Source organism: Poecile atricapillus, chromosome Z, assembly GCF_030490865.1.
Source record: "Poecile atricapillus isolate bPoeAtr1 chromosome Z, bPoeAtr1.hap1, whole genome shotgun sequence".
Lineage (NCBI taxonomy): Eukaryota > Metazoa > Chordata > Aves > Passeriformes > Paridae > Poecile > Poecile atricapillus.
This window is the reverse complement of record NC_081289.1, coordinates 102,008,537-102,021,461: the sequence shown is the minus strand read 5'-3', so window position 1 is coordinate 102,021,461 and position 12,925 is coordinate 102,008,537.

Genomic DNA, 12,925 nt, shown 5'->3' with positions numbered 1-12,925 from the left:
ATAACTGAGAGTATGCTATGACCCAATAGTGAAATATAAAGGAGTTTAATTTTCTACTGGTGGAGCTCATATGTGAGAAGTGGTTGTTTTCTTTTTTAATGTGGTTAGATAAAGCATTTCCCTCTACTAAAATCTCAGTATTGCAAGAAAATATTCACTGATTACACAAACACTTCTGTAGCATAACAAAACCTGTAGTTTTGATGTTGCCATTTTGATACATTGTGCCTTTTAATATCCAGATAATACAGTATGGTGCTATACATACATTTTGTTAACCCTGAACCTGGCTAATATGCCCACAGGAATTTGCTTGGGCTATTTTAGTGACCTAAGTATCAATTTGGGGTGAGGGGGGGAAGCTATTTTAAATACGATTTCTTTTTTTTTTTTTTTTTTTTTTTAATATGTGAAGTTTTTGGGTGCCCTCAGGGGAAATAATAGCATAAATTCTAAGTGTCAGCTATTTCCTAATTTCTTATTAAAGTAATTTTAAGGTAGTGACTTTTTTTCATCTGCAACAGAAGTTCTGAAATTTACAACAGAAAGAGAGTAAATAGAAATTCCTACATGAAAAGAAGTCCATGACTTAAAGATAGAATCCTGGTTTTTCAGAGTGTCCGAATGCTGTAACATGGAAGAGGAGAAAAATAGCATCATATTTAGAATATTGTCTTGCAGATTGTCTACCACTAAGGAATTCTTCATTTTTTTAGATTTCAAATTAAATATATTTTAAAATATAATAATATTTTTAAATAGATACTGTATTTTAAAATATAATCCAGAAGATTAAATAAAAAATAAAGACACCTTGAGAATGTAATTTCCAGATCTTCACATCTTACTCTTCAATTCCAGCAATAATATCCATGTAATTGTGTCTATTAATTTCCACAGACTAGCTGTGAAATGTATGTCTAGCAAAGTCCAAATATTAAATTGAAAATTAAACAAGTAATAAGCAAACCAGAACTGGATGTGTGAGTGGCCAGTAAGCAAATCATAATGCTGAAACAGCCACACAAAACTAGCTCTTGACTAATAATGTCCCATGGGAATTTGGGGAATGAATGGTGTAATCATACTACAATTATTACAGAGACCTGAGGAGGTGAAGTCTTAAACTGTTGTCATGGTACAGACCAAACATTATGGAAGTTTTTCATTGTAGGAAAGCATTTAGGATTCAAATCCATAAGAAATGAAAATTAATTTTTGCTAATAATTTGGAATGCTTGTTTATTCTGTGGTTGTGTGAGAACATTTATTTGAATTACTTACATTACCTAAAGTGCCTTGTACCAAGTCATTCACTACAGCATGTCAACATTACAGACTTGTGGCAACCTTTCAAAGATGTAGAGAAATATCATCTCTGGTAGATGAAATTTTATTAACAGAAACCTTTACTATTAATATAACAGAGCATTTAAACCCACCCCACCCCCCATTTTATTTTTAATTTTATTTAGCTTTGAATAGGCTCTACAGGTAAACTTGTGGTTTTGCCTGAATTCCTGAAAACGTGTTTGTACTTGGAGCCATATGCACTAGCACCCCAGTAAAATTTAACCACAAACTACCACAGAAGCATACTGAAATATTTAAATTTTCTCACTCTTAGAACCACTTTGCAGACTGCTGATGAAATGAGTTCACAACAGGGAGTCTTTTGGTACTGAAAAGATAAGGGTTGGGTTTCAGTCCTGCTGTCATCCAGAAGTGATGTGAATTGAGCAATCTAGCAGTTTATACGTTTGAGATGAAATAATCATATAGAAGTATCTCACATTGTAGTCTGATAGACTGTAGTCTGATAGCTTCAAACCAGTGGTTTTGATTTTACCCATTCCACGGTTCCTGCCTTGCTTATCAGGTGTAAAACACTGCACTGACCTGTCAAAGGGATGTATACTTTACATGGCTCTAAAGAATAGATCATTATTCATACAGAAAGATGAAGTAAGAGCTACATGAAAAGTAGAATCTGAGTAAAAATCATTTATAAAGGATATTCTGGTGCCATCTCAGGTGTAAGGTAAATAAGAAAATTTGAAAGCATGGGGCAACCCCAAAACAGGACATGAGCTAAACTAGAGAAGGAAACAAACTTCTCTCCAATATGAAGTGCCACCATTTTCACATTCTTTAAACAGATACTTTGTTGACCACTAGTTTAACTTGACTCATGTTATGAGTGATTTGAAAACACCTTAACATTTTTTGAAAGTTCTACACCTTCATTTTTTGTTGTTCTAAAAATTGTTGTAGATTACCACTGCAGAGCATAGTATCCCAATTAATTTTTCTTTTAATGTCAAATAACAAAAGCATTCTTTTATACAGTCTTAGCTGGCTTGGAATAGGATGACATAAGAGTCTAGAAGAAATCCTCCAGTGATTATCAGGGAAATTTTCTGGCATGTTCGCCTGTGTCAAAACAGCATGGAGCAGATAAGGCATGAAAATCATGAGCAAAACTTCAACAATACGTAACTGCCTCTAAGAAATCATATATGAGCTAGATGCCTACCATATCCATTGTTCGCTTCTGCTTTGTGGGTTTGTGCTAGGGAGACAAATTTTAATTTAACAAAAGAAATTTGTTTAAATAAGCATCTTTCAGATCAAGGTGTTTTCATTAACTACCAGTTGGAAGTACTCAGTGTTTTCATTATCATGCTGAAATTCTAGGTGAAAGGGCTGCTGTACTCATCTTTCAAAGGATTAGAACAGGGTGTTTGCTTTCTGTGCCTTCAGGCACACATCAGATAGTTTTTAACTTGCCTCTGTTTTCTGAGCATTCATGTTTGCAACACAGTTAAACAGTATGCAAGGGAACATCTGTCCCTTATTTGTGCTTTCATTGTTTTGTGCTTTGATTGCATTTGAAATTTTATCTGATGACCATGACATGATAGTATTATCAATGTTAGCTAGTGTAACAGTTCATTCCTGTGGCCTCTTCTTGCTAGAAGTACTTCCCTGTACTTGTACTACCATTTCTGATACTGTCTCTGTATTTTAAGAACTTAGGTCTTCTATATGGAACAACATTTTCAGAAATAATTTGCCATCTGGTATAACGACGCTATATGCTAAAATACTGACTTCTTTAAATTCAGTTGCAAAAATTTTCACTCATTTTTTTTTAGTTTTCATCTCACAAATTCCTTTTCTATGGTATGGGAATGGAGAGTGAAAATTACTCTCTTGAAAGCTCAAGACGCAACTTAAAACAGGAGAGGGGGAAAAGAATTTAAAGTACTTAAGAGTTACAGGTACTTGTAGTTCTCTGTACATGTTTCAGCACTACTGAATCCTGAAACCGCAGTCACTTTGTGGTGCAAGAGACTCATTCCCCAAGCATCTTCTACGTAGATCCTGTTCAGTGTGATTGTAAATCAGTGATCTTGTATTAAGTTTGCTGGATTGAGTTGGTGTGTTGTTGTGCTAATAACAAAGCTAATACCATTTCAGGCAAATATGAATTTTGCCTGCTTCAAGCAATGGTTGGCATGTTCTTTATGCTTCCCTTTTTCCCTGGTATTCCCCCTTCCTCCTTCACAAGGCAGTTTACTTTGAGAGATGACAGAGAAAACACCCTTTTCCTATTTCTGTGTTTCCATTATACAGTCAGTGTCCCCAAGTGGCAACAGCAGAGCTACTCAACAGCCTGAGAAACAAAACAGGCGATGAGGATGACCCTAACACAGGCAAAAGCACCCCCCATGACCAGAGGGCAGGCTGGCTGCACCTGAACACACTGGGGTCTGGGGTGCTTCAGTATAGAAGCTGCCAGCAGTACCAGTCAAGGCATGGTAATGGATCAGGTCCAGGGTAGGAGATGAGGCCAGAGGTAGGACTAGAGACAATGATAAGACAATGTCCATCCACAGGGCAGGACAGCTCAGTTCCAGTACATGTGGCTGCCCAGCCCTGAGCTTAGACCCTTAGGAACCTATGGGTGGAGCGGAGAACATCCCAAGTGATTGCTGGTCATTTAGGCAAATTTATGTTCCTACTTGTTACTTGATTCTTGCAGGTTCTAAGAAGCTGGTGGAGCCTCATCTCTTTAGCAATTTTCTAAGAAGATTTTTTGGGAAAAAAAAACCTTTTATGTTCATTCAGGTAACTTGTCATATGAACTGCAGATGAAATTGATCATATTCAATCACCTTGACTGATAAACCTCTTGAGGCTAATGGGGAACAAGTATTGAGGAAAAAAATAAGGTGACTCAATCACATATTTTCATACCATTAACTTCACATTTATGTGATATAGTCTCTACAACATGCTAAGAAAATATCTTTTGTATGTGTCATTTTGCAGTGTTTATAAGATTTAAACCATGAACATTTCAGACAAATTGGCCATTTTCTTAATTTCTAACTGCCTGGGGTGTGTCTGTTATCTTAAAAATGAGGAGGTAAGTATGTAGGTATCTTCAAACACTAGACTGGTAATAAAATAAGAAAGAACATAGTAACCACAAGGCATGTATAGGCACTTTTAAAGTCAGCATTATGTGATTAAATAACTATGCTTTTATTTCTGGAAGGGGCTTTATTGCCAAAAACTTCATCTGGCTGGAGTTAAATAACTTCTTATATCTATATGGATGATCTTGTTGAAAAAAGATTTCGTGCCAAGAAAGAGAAATTGTGTTGAAAAAGAAATTTTTACAGATATGTCTATTTGCAGGGGACATTTTTTTTTATAAATGGCTTGCTGAAATCTACATTAGTAGCCTGTGTTGTACACTAATCCCTTAACCACCTAATAATAATTGGCCTAATGGGTATTTGCAACTTCATAGTCTTGTCTCAATGGTGTTAACAGACCACCTGCAGGATGAGTGTTAGTGGTCAGTGAGATACTAATAAATGTCAAGATAATCCCATTTGGTCTTCTCTCCAATGTAATACTGTTTGCTCAGGTACTAATGTGTCCACAGCATTGAAAATGACTTTCATATAAGGGAACAAGCTCTACTTTCCACTAGAAGCAAAAGGAATTCTTCAAGATTTCTCAAGGTCAGCTGACTGTGGAATGATGTACAAAAATGACCAGCCAAAATGGTCTCACTGGAATAATTTGTTGTTAATATGTCTTCCTACATTTCCATCTGTCTGCAAATCATGAGAACTGAAAACTTAACAGCCTGGGGAAATCACCTTACAAGTTGCTTGTGCAATTGCAACATTATGCTAAGGCAGGAAAATTTTTGCCTGACTACCTTGTGTAATAATCAAACCAGACAATTACCTAGCTGGAGCAAGAAAAAACAGAAACTGGAGAAGAGTTTCACTTTTGTGATGGCAGTGACTACAGCATTCTGCCTAGACAGCACAGGCTCAGGCGTGGCAATAAGTCTCTTCTATCATGTGTTCTTTTCTGTAAGTAGCTCAGTAAAGACCTCTCACCTGTTAAAATAGCAAGATCTGGAGGAGGGGTTAGCCTTTTTTTTTCTTTTTTCTTTTTTTTCTCCTTTTTTTCTCCTTTCTTTTCCTTTTTTTTTTTTTTTTTTTTCAGATATATTCTGACAATGGTGGCAAGCAAAAATGAAGATAAAAAAGGGGAAAGGTGCTGTAGGAAGGACAGAGATGTCAATGATGTGCTGCACGTCCTCTCCCCTTTCCTGTGCCCTGTCCCTCAGCATTACATTGCTTTCCAAACATTGGGTACAGGCTCTTTGCATTGTGAGAACTCAAGGAAGGGCAGTGGTTCCTTGCCAGAGGAAAGAAACAACATGCCATAGTTATATCATAAGGCTTGAGAGTTATTCCAGTTTTCATACTGAGTATTTCTTTGCCTGAAATTAAAGTTCAGAAGTGTTTATTAAGCCTATATACATCAGAAATAAAGTATTTGTTTGCATCAATTTTTCTGAAGGGCTTTAGTGACTTATTAATTTTGGGCTCTTGCCTAGCAGCATGAAAAAGGTTGTGTGTGGAAGTTGATAAAATTCCTTTTCTAAAGGAGTTTTGAGTATACTCTCAATTTGGTTACTCCATCTTTGATGGTGTTTATTTAATAACAAAACTATTTCATTTGTGTGCTTTGCAAATACCATATTCATAATCTAGTGGTTAGTGAACTATTTTGAAGAAGGTTTCCATAGTAATTTTTAGTAAAAAATCCAGAATCATCTCCCTGAAGTTTCAAAACTGGAAAAATTATGTGTGAGGTATCTCTAAATACGATCTTGGTAAAGGATCAGCCATTTAACATGCTTCTCTATTAAGGGTTCCACAATGAAGAGTTCAGTTATTTTTAAGCAGTTTTTCTACACAGAGCATATTTTTAAGGTCAGTTGATACTGCTGCAGATGTAGAAGAGACATTTGAAAGGTGTGGCAGAAGATAATAGAGACTTATTGCTAAATAAAATTATTTTCCCTTCTTCCTCCCAACAGGCAAACTCCAAATGTTAATTTACTGTCTCTAGCACCCAGAAGCATAATAAGCCACGTATCATCCTTACCATGTTTCTCACAAACCCCACTGTAAGGCTGTATAAGTATCTCTTGTCTCTGAGAGCCCTTAACCTCTTTGCCATACTTCTATTGCTCTTCTTTCTGAAAAATATCTCAGGCTTCAAGGAAAACTATATCATGATTAGGGGATTCCATTTGTGATGGAAGTGGTACTTGGGTTAACATTATATAACTCTGTTCATTTTTTTTGTGTCCTTGTCAATATCATATATTTAAAATTTTTGGCTCAATGTGGCGAGACTCCTAGTTTATTGATATCAATATTGGTGGTCTTCCTCATTATTGTTTTCTTGTTTTCCTAATTTTCTTATTCAGGTAAGTAGATCCATGCTACAGTTTTGGCTTTGTTTTTCTTTATGTCCAGAGGTAAAAGCACTAAAGTTTTTTGATAAGGATTCCCTTTACTGTAGTCTACATAAAATGCATAGGAATTGTTCATATCTATGTGGCAACGTAGCTGCCCAACTAACAGGAAGTAAAAAGTATATAGAAAATAAGCTTCTACACAGAGCAAGAGTTTTATATAATCATTTTGTACAAGTAAGTAATAGTTTTTGTGCATGTAGGAAATTTTGTACTGCTAATTCTTGCGATTCTGAAGTCAGGACTGTAGGATATTATGTGTCTTAAAGGAAGAAGCAGCCTATGCTAGAGATTGTTTTAGAGCATAATCTATATTTTTTTCAGCACCTTTATTTCAAGAGCTACAACTGTCATCATAGGCAGAAATGCGTAAGCTCTAAGATGCAGACAATATCCAAGACAATATCAGTATCTGTTATGAAATGGGCCGTAAACTTTATATGGCAATTGCTATTTTTATAATGGTCAAGAAAAAAAAAAGAAAAAAAAAGTTATTTTGGAAGACGTTCTAAACTTGATGACAGTGTTGCTTTCATAAAATGTTTTGTGGATATTTTTTCATCCCTATGTGGAGGATAAGTGAAAATGACAGCATACCTGTGTAGTAGAGAAAGTAATAGTAGCCATGTTGCTATCAGATTTCTGGTATTTAGAAGGCTGTGAATGACTTTATAAACACTTTGCATTATTATTCCACATTCCAGGGTGATCTAGTTTAAAAATAACTGTGTATGTAGTTACTTACGATACAGAATGCTAACATGGTTTAAATAAAATATATTCTTTCAAGGCTTTTGAAAGAAGTCCTTGGTGAATTACATTGAATTTGATAAAATTCAGCTAAATACTCCAAGCAAAAATGAAACTCAAGGAAAAACAACAAAAAAGTTGTTAAAACAGACACTAAAGCAAAAATTATGCAGGGTTAAACACACAGCAAGATTTAAAATACCCCCATATTTTTTAATTTTTGAAGTGCTAAGTCTGCATTCCAAGAAACATGGATCAGTTTAAAACTCATGTTAACCTTCCTCTTTGACTTGAGGAGTTTCAAAATTTTGATGTATCTGTCGGACCTCTAAGGATAGTATAAATATGATTCTTGAATAGAAAATTTAGTAAAATAAAGAAATATCACTTTACTTTGAAAATTCTTCCTTTTTGTCTCTTTGGGGATAGCCTATCTGCAGTTAAAGGAAGATCCCTCATCTTAAAACTTTCAAATCTTTTATTTGTACTATTTCAGTATATTTAAGTACCAACAAGTCAGAATACTTGGACTGAAATTTAATCATCTTCTATTCCCCTCTGCTGTGTGTGAGGGACACTAATATATTTCCAAGCAGCTTCCATTGATTGTCAAAGTTTAATCATGATGCATGTAGTAAAATGTGCCTTATTGGTACTCTACAGAACAGCATATTTTTCTTTTTTAACAAAATGAAAAGGAACCTTTTAGGTTTTTTCTTCACAACATAAATATATTTTGCTGCTTCTAAGATATAATTTTTCTTTAAAGCTTGTGAAACCACCTCTATGTGTGTTGCTTTTGACTTATAGCATACTCTATATAATACGTCAACAGTAACAGAATTCTCGTTTGATTTCTGTAACTGTTCAGTCAACTAAAACCCTACTTGAAGAAAGCTTTGGAAGAAATCAAACTGTTTTGATATGTGCAAAAATTTTATAGTTAATCTAGTCTAAGCAAAGGAAACAGAATAACAATTGTTTTTAGGCCTGAGGGAACACTGGCAATGCCAGATAAAATTAGCAGTGCCCCATAAAATCGTCAGATTGTTTTGAAATCAACACATAGAATGGGGATTAGAATGCCATGCAACCCTCCAGTAGTTCCTGAACTTTTTCAACATTAGCCTGTTTTCTGGCAGTTTGTTTACCTGCTTGAGGCTTGGAGCTCCTGCTCTGCCTACTATCTCCACAGGTTAAAAACTTCGCAGGTTTCTGGGTGTACAAGGTTTTCAGGTGCCTGTGCTGCTTAGCTGTCAAGATTCCAGGTATTTGTGGCTAGATATTAAGAAGCCTCTACTTCAGTATCTTCTAGAGAAATAAGTGGGAGGGATGGTTTTTCTTTAAATGCCTTCCCTCCCTTACATAATATTCTCTCTTTGAGTTTATTTCCCAGAGAACATTTTGAATATTTAACTTGCTCTTCAACTCTGAAAAGAACAGATTTATTCATAGGCAGTGATGGTTCATGTGCAAGCTAAATCAAGTACAGGAAAAAGTGGAATAATGAATTTGTGGTGCTGCACATCAGCCCAAATGCAAGAATTCTCTGGAGGCTGCAGGACTGTTCTGTGCATGACACCAAATTGGGCAGGAACACTGATGGTAGGAAATGTACCCAGCTACTGATCAGGACAGACTGCAGAACTTGACCAGCACTGAGGTGTTGTATAGTTTAAAGTAACCAGTGGCAAGAACAAGCTCTAAATCTTAGAAGTATACATTTTAGAAGCTTCTTGAGAAAAATGGCAAGGCATGTCTTTGCCAAAAAGTTCTCCTACATTCAAATTGTGGCTATCTCTTTCTGTCCTTCTGATGCATAAGCTCAACACAAGGCAGGATTAAGCTGCTAGACCAAATCACTTGTGGTATTTATAGACACTTAACATAAATAGTGCTGTTGTTCATACATTCAGATATTATCAAAATTACTTCCAAACTTCTTTCCAGAGGTGATTTTTTGTGCTCCTGGTATAGTGAAAGCATGTAAATATCACTCTCCTTCTTCAGATCTCAAAAAAAGACTCAACATTATTAGCAGAAGTCTAAAAATAAAAGTCCTGGTATCCTTGCCCTAAAAGGCTTCCAGGTTTTGAATAGAGAAATTAGTGCCCTCCATATATATTGTTGAAATTGTTAATTGTTAACTGTGAATGATTTTGTCTTTTATAGGACTTTCTTCCTGTTGTTAGAAATATTGTGGTCTGCATATGAAATATTCAGTCCCTCAATTTCTTTAAGGGTCTTCTTATTTAATATGGTACTGTTACTTCACAACCATCTGTGACATGGGTTGCTCTAATTATATATTTTAAAGCTTTTCTGTACTAAAAATTCTTATTATAATATTTGGCATTAATTGCTGCAATGGCGATTTGACTCTGGTTTAAACACCAAGTTTTAACTACTGTAATTTGTTTAAGGCTTTTGTACAGTCTATGACAGAATTCCTTTATGAAGATAAGTTTCTTAAGTAATATAATTTTCAAAACTGAATGCTTGGCTTGCTCCAAAACAAGAGCAAAGCCATCAAATTTGAAACAACAAATGAAGAGATGTTATTGATACTGTTTTGAACTGGGTGTTTGCTGATACAAGAAAAGCAATGCAAAAAAAAAAAAAAAAGACAAGATGCCAAAGTCTGATATCATTATGGAGAGTACTGAAGGAGAAAGAAAAAGCATGAAAGAAAGATTAACACTATGAGGTGACTGAAGGCTTTGAACTGTGAAGCAGATGAAAGTGTATGGAAAAATACACGACTCTGCAACCTGTTTCTATTCTTACCACAATAACCTTACATATCTTGAGTTTTGGCAGGTCACCTAGACCTTATTATTGATGCAGAGGAGATTACTTTTAGTCCTGAGATAAACTTCCTCCTGTTTTTGAACAAAAATACAAAACACAGAGTGGGGAAAAGCCAAAAGAAGGCATCTGGTGTATCTTCACTTTAAAAGAAATTCAACAGTAAATAAAGTACATACCTGATATTTATTTCACCGATACATACAGCTTGTGAGAACAACATATGCAACCAATCCCTGTGCCGTGTGAAATGTGGTTTCCTGTGAATGCTGATCATGGCTGGATGACTGCTTTCTTTGAAGTACAGTAAAACATTCTCAAGTAACTCCATAACAAGCTATACAGTGGCTAGAAGCTTAGGGCACATCTCAGATAAATATTTTTGAAACAACTTTGGACAACATTTATTTCACAGCCTCCTCAGCAGTCTAAGAGTTCCTACTGGTGTATGAAAGTGTTTCACAATGCCCAGCTCTCCTGACCTTGGAAGTACAGTCTGGTTCATTGTTTGGGCATTGAGAGCTCTTCACTATACTGAAGGAGGCTCTGCTGCTCACAAAAGTATATTCATTCTCTGCCTTTGCAGGCCCAGGGGAGAGTGAAGGGAGACCCATGTGCAAATGAAGTCCTTTCTGAGGGCTTTTACTTCACTGTTGTCTGTACTGATGAAGGTGCAACTCAGAGCACTCAGGTTTGAAAACTTTAGTGTTAGTAGGAAGAGACTGGCACTTCCAGAGCCAGCCGCCATGCTTAATTAGGTGGGTGGAATGCACCTTTGCTGCTAGAGGTAATTAAAATTACCTGTCGGCATTTTTGGTTGTATCTTCATGGAAGAACACAAACATAGCTGAATTCCTCGCAGTGCTCTACACTATCCTGGAAGCTCTTAGACCTGGAGAAAGAACCAGGTTTTGTGCAGATCAAATCATCTGGCTTCATACCCAGGGTAACCTCAGTGTGAGCCTGCCTTATGCAGCCTACTAGAGAATAAATGGTCTTAGTTTGTATGTGCTGACTTTGGAAGTCATGTCCTTGGATTCGATCACTCTACCCAGTGCAGCTTTCTATTCACAAAGTTGCTGATTAATTATTTTCCTCTTGTGTAGGTACAATTCCTTCCTTACTGCATTCCTTACACGTTCTTACATGTTTTGCATCTTACTGCTTCGCTAGTTTATCAAGACATTTGTACTGGTAACAAAAATAGTTCCGATGCCTTAGAAAACATTCTGGGTAGCTCCATCTTTGTTGCAAAGGAATTTATTAGCATATCTTTTGTTCCTTAAATCAGAAATTAAAACAGAATTTTGAACCGAACGCTAAAGAAAAGAGATGTAATTTCTTTTCTAAGGCATTTAGAAAACATTAAGGATAAACACTTTTAGGTGGAGTGAAGTGGGACATAATTTGTTCTTCACATATGCAGATGAATAAACTACTGGCTTTTAATTGTGAATCCAGGAACAGAATTGTTGCCTTGTGTTCTTCTCTATTTTAACTTTTTCTGAAGGCTAAATGTTGGAAAAGGATTGAATATGGAGGAAAAGGGTGAGAAACAATGGTGACAGTAATGGGTAGACAGCCTACTGTAATATATTTTCAGATCAGTGACTTTTCTCTGGGCTTACCAGAGCTTTCTAATATTATCCTTACTATTAGAAAATAATGATGTCCTGGGCTGCATTAGGGGGAGTCCTGCCACAAGGGAGGTTCTCCTTCTCCTTTCCTCAGCACTGTAATGCACCTGTAATGCTGCGTCTAGTTGTGAGCACGTGGACAATATTTTGGGTACTGGGGAGAGTTCAGGCCAGCAGGAAGATTTTTATGGATCTTTATTTCCTACAAGGAAAAGCTGAACAAGCTGGGGCTGTTCAGTCTGGAGAAGAAAAATCTCAAGGGGAATCACCTCACTGTGTACAAATACCTGAATGCAGTGTGTACAGAAGGTGGAGCTGTGATATTATCAGTAGTGCCCAGTGACAGAACAAGTGGCAGTGGGCACATACTGAAACACAGGAGGTTCCTCTGAAAATTAATATGTTAATACTAACAACAACAACATCAGGAAAATGTTTAGGGTTTTTTTATCTGAGCAAACACTCACACGGGTTGCTCAGAGTGGTGTTGAGTCACCCTCTTTGGAGACAGCCAAAGCCTATCTGGGTAGCTGGCTCTAGGTGTTTCTGATGGACTTGAGGGATTGGACCAGAAGACATCCAGAGCCTTCCAACCTCAACCACTCTGTGATTAAAAGTCAGCCTACAGCTGTTTTATAGAAATCTGTGCATGGAAGCACTAGAGAAGGCAGCCAGTATGAATAATGTTCAGAAACGCTACCACCTTGTGGTGGCTGAAATGACTGAGCATACTGACAGTGCTCTGAAACTCTTCCCCGCATGGTCCATAATTACATGTACTGTCCACACACCTTCTGAAACAAGATTTCAAAGTGCTTTTGTTGTTCCTCAGTACTATAGAAGTAATTTCTCTCAGTAGATT